The sequence below is a fragment of the Nycticebus coucang genome, chromosome 10 (genome assembly GCF_027406575.1).
Source record: "Nycticebus coucang isolate mNycCou1 chromosome 10, mNycCou1.pri, whole genome shotgun sequence".
Classification (NCBI taxonomy): Eukaryota; Metazoa; Chordata; class Mammalia; order Primates; family Lorisidae; genus Nycticebus; species Nycticebus coucang.
The window spans coordinates 12118136-12126628 of NC_069789.1; the positions used below are offsets into that span (position 1 = coordinate 12118136).

Genomic DNA, 8493 nt, shown 5'->3' on the forward strand with positions numbered 1-8493 from the left:
ATATGTGGAGCGGCGCCTGTGGTTCAGTCGGTAGGGCGCTGGCCCCATATACGGAGGGTGATGGGTTCAAACCTGGCCCCAGCCAAACTGCAACCAAAAAATAGCCGGCCGTTGTGGCGGGCGCCTGTAGTCCCAGCTACTCGGGAGGTTGAGGCAAGAGAATCGCTTAAGCCCAGGAATTGGAGGTTGCTGTGAGCTGTGTGAGGCCACTCTACCGAGGGCCATAAAGTGAGACTCTGTCTCTACAAAAAAAAAAAAAAAAAAAAAAAATTACATATGTGTGGGTGGCACCTGTGGCTCAAAGGAGTAGGGCGCCAGCCCCATAGGCCAGAGGTGGTGGGTTCAAATCCAGCCACAGCCAAAAACTGCAAAAAAACAACAAATAAAATTGTTTTAAAAAAAAAAATTACATACGTGATTTGCCTCGTGGCATCCTCAGTCACAGACAGGACTTTTGTAGGGTACCGTGCTATTTACTTTGTCATGGTTAATGAATGAAGACAGATTTCCTCAGACTGGGGTCCAGACTCTTCCCATTTTTCAGGTGCAACCAAATCTTTTGATAGATCAGTAGATCAAATGAACAAGAAACGTAACAGTTACACTTCCACCGTAGCTCTGTTCTGTCTGCCCACTGGCTGGATGTCATCCTGGAGAGCTTTCGGGGACTTTTCTCTGGGTGCACTGTCATCTGTGCAGTCTTGTCATGCTCAGTATCAAACCGCCATCTTTCAAGGACCTCACCACTTTCAGTATGTGAGATAACTGCAACCAGTTTCTGAAAGGAACATTTGGATAATCAATCTTTTAGTTGTTCCACCCCATGGTTTAGGTATTTATTGAACTCAAGATGAGTAATTACAAGCAAGGAGATTCCCTGTTTCTGCACTAAAGTTTTCAGATGGCTATATGCCACACTGGTATGAAATGCTGTTGATGCCCAATGAGAGGAATTCAGCTGTGATTTTAGTGCTCGGGCTCAGGGCGATGCCTGGCTCCTGGGACAGCAGCAGCGCCATAGCCAGGCCCACCGATGAAGGCATATGCTTTAGGCCGGCAACCACTATGGCCGCCACGACAGTTCTCTGCCAATCATTTCAAAAGTCTAGATATTATGTATTTAAATATATATATGTATATATAATATTGGGTTTGGGATTTTGTTTAGAAACAGGGTCTCACTATGTTGCTTAGGCTGGTTTCAAACTCCTGGGTTCAAGCGATCCTCCTGCCTCAGCCAAAAATATATTTGAATAATATGATGTACACGTGTGAACTCATTACCCCCAAACTAGAACTAGGACAATAATATCTTACATCTACCAGTCAGCTTTATTCTGTCCCCTCATCCTGCCAAACTGTATTGATTCTTTGCTTTAAAAATGCAAAAAAGCATTTTGTTTTAGTTGTTTGCAAAATTTACTAAAAGGATTTTTTATGCAGTCCTCTGGATACCTGCCTTATTCGCAGAATGTTGTTAAGAATCTTCTATTTCGGGGCAGCGCCTGTGGCTCAGAGGGGTAGGGCGCTGATCCCATATGCTGGAGGTGGTGGGTTCAAACCCAGCCCCAGCCAAAAACTGCAGAAAAACAACAACAACAAAAAAAGAATCTTCTATTTCTTTGGGGTAGCAAAAGTTTGTTTTCAACATAAGATAGTATTTCATTGTGTGAATATACCTTGATATATTATCCATTTTCCTCCCCATGTGCTTTTTTAGGTCAGTATATTGCTGTTATAAATGTTCTTATACACTCCACCTAATGTTCATGTGCAAGAGTTTTTTGAACAATATTTTGTCTTCCTTTTCTCGAACATGTTCCATCTTTCCATTTATTTATTTGAAGAATTCTTTAAAATTAAGTTTATAATGCACATAGGTCTCACATGTATATCATTTCATTTTCTCTTTAGGTATTTTGTAATATTTGTTGCAGTTGTGAATAATACCCATTTAAAAAGCAATTTGCTTGTTCATATCACTAGCTCATGAAAAGAAAATTGACTTTGTATTTGTGTATCTGTCTTATATCCAGCCTCTTTGCTAATGCATCTTATTATTTCTAATAATATACCTGTAAATTCTTTTGAGTTTTCTGTGAAAACCATGAGGATTTGAAATAATTAAATAATTGAAGCTTTATTCCCTCCCTTACAAATCCTCAAGCTTTTAATGCTAAAGTTTTAATTAATTGATTTTTGATTTATTTTGCTAGTTAGAATTTTTAGTTCAAGATTGAAGAGTGATAGTGGCTATCTTATTCTTGGTTCTAATTTTAAAATGAAAACTCCATAAAGTTTCCAAGGTGAGTATGTTCTTTATTGTAGGTTTTTGCCAACATAGTTTATCAGATTGCGTCAGTAATTGTCAAACTTTTTTTCATTATTGCCCCTCTCAGAAAGATCCTTTTTAGACAGCATTCCCTGATTAACTTTCTCCATGACATTTTAATGCTGCACATGTTCTGTTTATCACATTATTAGTGTAAGAATGCCCATGCTTCACACACTAAAAGAGCAAGTTTTTTTCATACCACTATCCCAGAATCATTTTGTTTTTTCGCTCCTGGAGGTGGTATAATCTCTTCAATTCTTGCATTAAAGGTTATTTTATTTATTTATTTATTTATTTATTTATTTTTGCAGTTTTTGGCCAGGGCTGGGCTTGAACCTGCCACCTCTGGCATATGGGGCCAGAGCCCTACTCCTTTGAGCCACAGGCGCTGCCCAAAGTTTATTTCTTTTTACTTCTAGCTTTGGTAGATTTTTTTAAACTTTAATTGGTGCTAAACTTTATCACATGTGTCTCTAATATTTGTTAGAGATTTCATCTGTACTTTCTACTTTAATATTTATCATGGTAAATAAAATTTATAGATTTTTCTAACAGCTAGTAATACTCAAATTCACAGGATAAACCCAATTTATGCAGTATGTAATACCTTCTTTATACACTACTGAAATTATTTTATTATATATAGTCATGAGTTGGACATGCCAATGATTTTCTTTTCTAGGCTATCCCTATCTGGTTTCGTTATCAAATAAATGAGTTGGAAAGTATTCCCTCTCTTTAAAAATTAACATTTTGTTTGAAATTATTGTAGATGCGACATGTATAATGTACTTTTTTACTCAGTTTCCCTCTGTGGTAAATCTTGCAAAACCAATATTCTTATATACAACATTTCCATCACCCACAGGACTCCCAGTGTTGCCTTTTTATAGCCACATCCACCTCTTTCCCACCCACCTCAACCCTAACTTCTGGCTACCACTGATCTTTTCTCCATGGTTATGACTTTGTCATTTCAAGGGTGTTAGCTGGGAAAGGTGGCTCATACCTGTAATCCCAGCACTCTAGAGACTGAGGCAGGAGGATTAGCTAAGTTCAAGCATTCAAGATCAGCTTGAGCCAGAGCAAGACCCATCTCTATTAAAAATAGAAAAATTGGCTCTGCGCCTGTGGCTAAGGCGCCAGCCACATGCAGCTGAGCTGGTGGGTTCGAATCCAGCGCTGGCCCACCAAACAACAATGACAACTACAACCGAAAAATAGCCAGGCATTGTGGTGGGAGCCTGTAGTCCCAGCTACTTGGGAGGCTGAGGCAAGAGAATTACTTGAGCCCAAGAGTTGGAGGTTGCTGTGAGCCATGACATGACAGCAGCTTGAGGCTCTGTCTCAAAAAAAAAAGAAAAGAAAAAGAAAAAGTTTTGCTGAAGTTCAATTTATCAATTTTTCCTTTTATGGATCATGCTTTTGATGCCAAGTCTCAGAACACTTTGGCTAGCCCAGAAGATTTTTTCTAAAAGTTCTATAGTTTTACATTTTACAGTCCATGATCTGTTTTGAGGTCCTTTTTGTATAAGTTGTGAGGTTTTGATTAAGATTCACTTTCTTTTTTTAATCAACATCCAATTACTCCCGCACTGTTTATTGAAAAGACTGTCTTCTCTCCCATTGAAAGACTATTCTGTACTCTGTATTCAGTTCCATGTATACTTCTGTTCATCCTTCTGCCAACACTTCAGTGTCTTAATTAATGTAGCTATATAATAAGTGAGGTATACTTATTTACTCTCATTTTCTTTTTCAAAATTGCATTAGCTATTTTAGTACCCTTACTTTTTCATACACAGTATTTTGGAATAACTTTCCTATGTCTATAAAACAACTTGCTAAGATTTTTATTCGCTTACAGGGAGGTCTTTTTGACACATTTGGGAAATATTCAGTAATTATTTTTTGAACACTTTTCCAGCCCCGCTCTCCTTCATCTCTTTGTCCTGGGCACAGCTGACACAAATGTTAGATCTTTCGTCATAGTCCCACAGGTCTCTGAGGCTTTATTCATTTTTTTTTTTTTCAGTCTATTTTTACTCTTTTGTTCAGACTAGGGAATATCTATCATTCTGTTTCCAAGTTCACTGATTCTTTTCTCTCTCCCTCCATTCTGCTGTTGAACTCATCTGCTGGGTCTCATGCTTTGGCTATTATATGTTTAAAGTTTAAAGTGTACATTGATTCTTCTTTATATTATATTTCTTTGCTTAGATTTTCTATTTTTTCATTTGTTTCAAGCATTTCTGTAATTGCTTGTTGGAGCAGTTTGTGATAGAAGCTTTAAAATCCTTTCAGATAATTCTCACATTACTGTCATCTCAATGTTGGCGTGTATTGGTTGTCTTTTAAAATTAATTTGAGATCTTCTTGGTCATTGGTATAATAATGATTTCCTATCAAAACCTGCACATTTGGGGATTATGTTCTAAAACTCTGATTATTATTTAGACTTTTATAGAGGATTAAACATCATACTTACTACAACAGTCACCAATATCATAACTCATCTGAGGAATCACTGAGAACAAGACATTCTCTTGGCAAGCCTGGAAATCTCTTCTGACTTGGAAGATAAGCCACCAAGTAACTCAGTAATCCTGGAGGAGCCAAGTTCAGTCCTGTAGTAGTAAAAGGTATTGTTAAACACCTGCAGAGGATGAGAGTCTCAGCTCCTTGTTTGGTCTTCCCTGACACCACCTGTAGAAGAGAACTGGGGAGTCTATTTATAGTCTCAAAAGGATAAAAGTCTAGGCTCTCCACTAAGCCTTTGCTGGAGTGGGTAGGGATGAGACCACAAATTTTTCCTGTGGTTTTTGGCTGGAAGAGAGCAATTATCATTTGAAAGCCTGTGGCGTAATGTATGGGACCTTTTCTGTTCTTTCAATTAGAAAGAGCAGACTGTTGTTGGGACTGTTTTGTCCAAGTCCCTTGGAACTTCTAGGTTTCCAGCTTTCCCAGCTCCAAATATAGGATGAATGAGGCAAAAGGAAAGCCCAGGCAGCGTACCGCTGTGTCACTCTTTTGCCAGTCAGGCCCCTCTCTGCCCCAGAATCTTCTTATATTTGTTTTATATATAATACCCAGAACTTTTAGTTGTACTTAGAAGAAGAAATATAGGAAAGAACATCAACTCTACCTTCTTTTTAAAAATAGATTTCTACTTAAAAAAATAAAAAAACTAGGAGAAGGAGGAATATAGCCCACCTCCTTTCTACCTCCAAATGAGGCCAATATTACCCTGATGCCAAAAACTGTACAAAGACATCCCAGGAAAGGGAAGCGAGAGACCAAAACTCCTTATGAAAATATAGATGTAAAAATTCTCAGCAAAATACTAGCAAAGCACCCTCAACAATACGTAAAAATGCTTATACACCACATCAAAGGGGAATTTATCTTAGCAATGCAAGGTTGTTTCAACAACTGAAAATCAGTCACTGTAATACATCATATTAATTTGTAGAGTAGGAGACAGGGCTGAGATCTGATGGGGGAACTTGAAGATTGGGTGCAGCTGTTAAACAACTCTCAGGCAGAAGCTGACTAGGGGCTGATAGCTGCAGACAAGAACGGCTTCAAGGACTTGTCAGCTCTCTGCCACCTTATGTGAACTTGACTAATCACACTATCATTTACATTGTGCTTTTAAAGCTTCTCCTTGGAAATCACCATGGCAGTTCCAAAACTGCCATAGAAAGGATGAAAATGGGAGGGAACATAAGTCTAGACATTACTACCCTAGTTTTTCCTAAAAGCCAACCTCAATCTTAAATACTCCTCCCTTCAATTAGTAAGACTTCAAAAGAACAAAAACCATTTTCCACCCTGCTCATTCTCTCTCTTGAGAGTAGTATACTTTTCACTTTCAAAAATAAAATAAAATATAATATAATAGAATGTAATGAAACTCACCCAACAGATACAGGCTAGGGGTATATGACACCCCCTAGGTGAAGGGCTCAACTAAACTTGGACTTTACCTAACAAATGCAAACAAAGTAACCTGATAGTACCCTCGTATTAATCTGAAATAATAAAATAAAATAAAGCTGTCACTTGCTTGGATTATGGGTGCAGTCTAAAACTCTCTTCTTCACATTCATCAAGAACCTGGAAAAACTTTCACTTTGAAGCTACTAACAGCAATCCTTTCCAATCCTATGTTGGAAGCTATCAGGTACTTTTTTTTTGTTATCGTTGCGTTTGTTTGCCTACTCTGCTGGAAAAGAAGTGCAAACACACCTTTCTTACAGGAGAAATCTGATCACTCAGCTTGTGAGCAATGTGAGGCATAGAAATTCAAGAATGAGGGGAAGAACTTCAACTTCTGACACTGAGGAAATGCCTAATGGGAAGATGTATTTTATAATGCAAAGAGGAAAAAAAGTCAACAAATGATTGCCTGGTTTGCAACAGAAGAAATGAGAAAGGTGGATGGATAAAAACCATTTTCAGGGCCGTGCCTGTGGCTCAAAGGAGTAGGGCACTGGCCCCATATGCCGGGGGTGGTGGGTTCAAACCCAGCCCTGGCCAAAAACTGCAAAAAAAACAAAACAAAACAAAATAACAACAACAACAAAAAAAAAACGTTTTCAACTGTGAGACATGCAAGAGGAAGCCTGGAGTTTATCCTGGAGATTGCTTCAAGAAGTATCACACTCAAGAAATTACAAACAAAAATAAATAAAAAACACTATTTTACATCACCTAAAATAGACAATAAAATCATCAGGTGAGTTCATATTTATGTTTTTCTCTTTTCAAACTGTAGGATAATGACAAGTCATCCACCAATCTCTTTTCCGTCCACAATAAATAAGAGCTGGGGATTATGTGGGTGGCAGAAAATCAGATTGGAAAGGTTAGGCACAGAGAAACCATTTGACAAAATCCAACACCTTTTCATGTTAAAAATGCTCAAAATAGTAGGGATATAAGGGAACTTTCTCACCTTATAAAGAGTATCTGTGAAAAACCCACAGTTATCATACTTAATAGTGAAAGACTCAATACTTTTTCTCTAACATTAGAAATAGGACAAGGATGTTCATTATTCCCATTTCTTTTTTTATGAAACAGTGACTTTATTTTTTTGTTGTATTTTGTTTTTGAGACACAGCAACCTCAAACTCTTGGGATCAAGTGATCCTCTTGTCGCAGCCTCCCTAGTGGCTGGGACTACAGGTGCCCGCCACAATGCCCAGCTATTTTTTTTTTTTAATGGAGACGGGGTGTTGCTTGTTCATGTTAAACGTGAACTCCTGAGCTCAAGTAATTCACCCGCCTTGGCCAACCAGAGGATTATAGGTATGTGCCACTGCACCGGGCCCATTATTCCCACTTCTAATCACCATCTTACTGGAGGTTATAGGAAGCACATTTTGGCAATAAAATAAAATGAAAGGCCTTAGAATTAGAAAGAAAGAAGTAAGACAGTCTGTATTTGCAGACAGCATGATTTCTTACTTGTATATAAAAAAATCCTAAGGAATTCACTAAAAAAAAAAAACCACTATTAGAATAAACACATTCAGGAATTTTGCAGGATTCAGAATCAGTATAGAAAAGGCAGTTGTATTTCTTTTCTTTTCTTTTTTTTTGAGACAGAGCCTCAAGCTGTCATACTGGGTAGAGTGCTGTGGCATCACAGCTCACAGCAACCTTCAACTCCTGGGCTCAAGCGATTCTCCTGCCTCTGCCTCCCAAGTAGCTGGGACTATAGGCATGGCAGTTGTATTTCTATACACTAAAATGAATAATTCAAAATGAAATAAGAAAACAATTCCATGTATAATAGTATCAAAAGAATAAAATATATAAGAATAAATTTAGCAAAAAAGTGAAATATTTAAATACTAGATACAAAACATAATTGAAAGAAGTTAAAAAAAAAACCCTAATTAATGGGAAGACAACTCACATTTATGTATTAGAAGACAATAGTTAGGATGGGAAAACTTCTCAAATTGATATACAAATATATGTAATGCCTATCAAAATCTTATTTATTTATTATTATTATTTTTGAGACAGAGTCTCACTCTGTTGCCCAGGCTAGAGTGCCATGGTGTCAGCCTAGCTCACAGCAACTTCAAACTCCTGGGTAGAGTTTCAGACTCCTGAGTAGCTGGGACTCTAAGCTCCCACCA

At 37.7% G+C, this 8493-nt stretch overlaps 1 pseudogene; it reads right to left on the minus strand.

Moving 5' to 3' along the window:
• Window positions 1-473: 473 nt before the first annotated feature.
• Window positions 474-1019, minus strand: LOC128595795 (mitotic spindle assembly checkpoint protein MAD2A-like; annotated as a pseudogene).
• Window positions 1020-8493: the final 7474 nt, after the last annotated feature.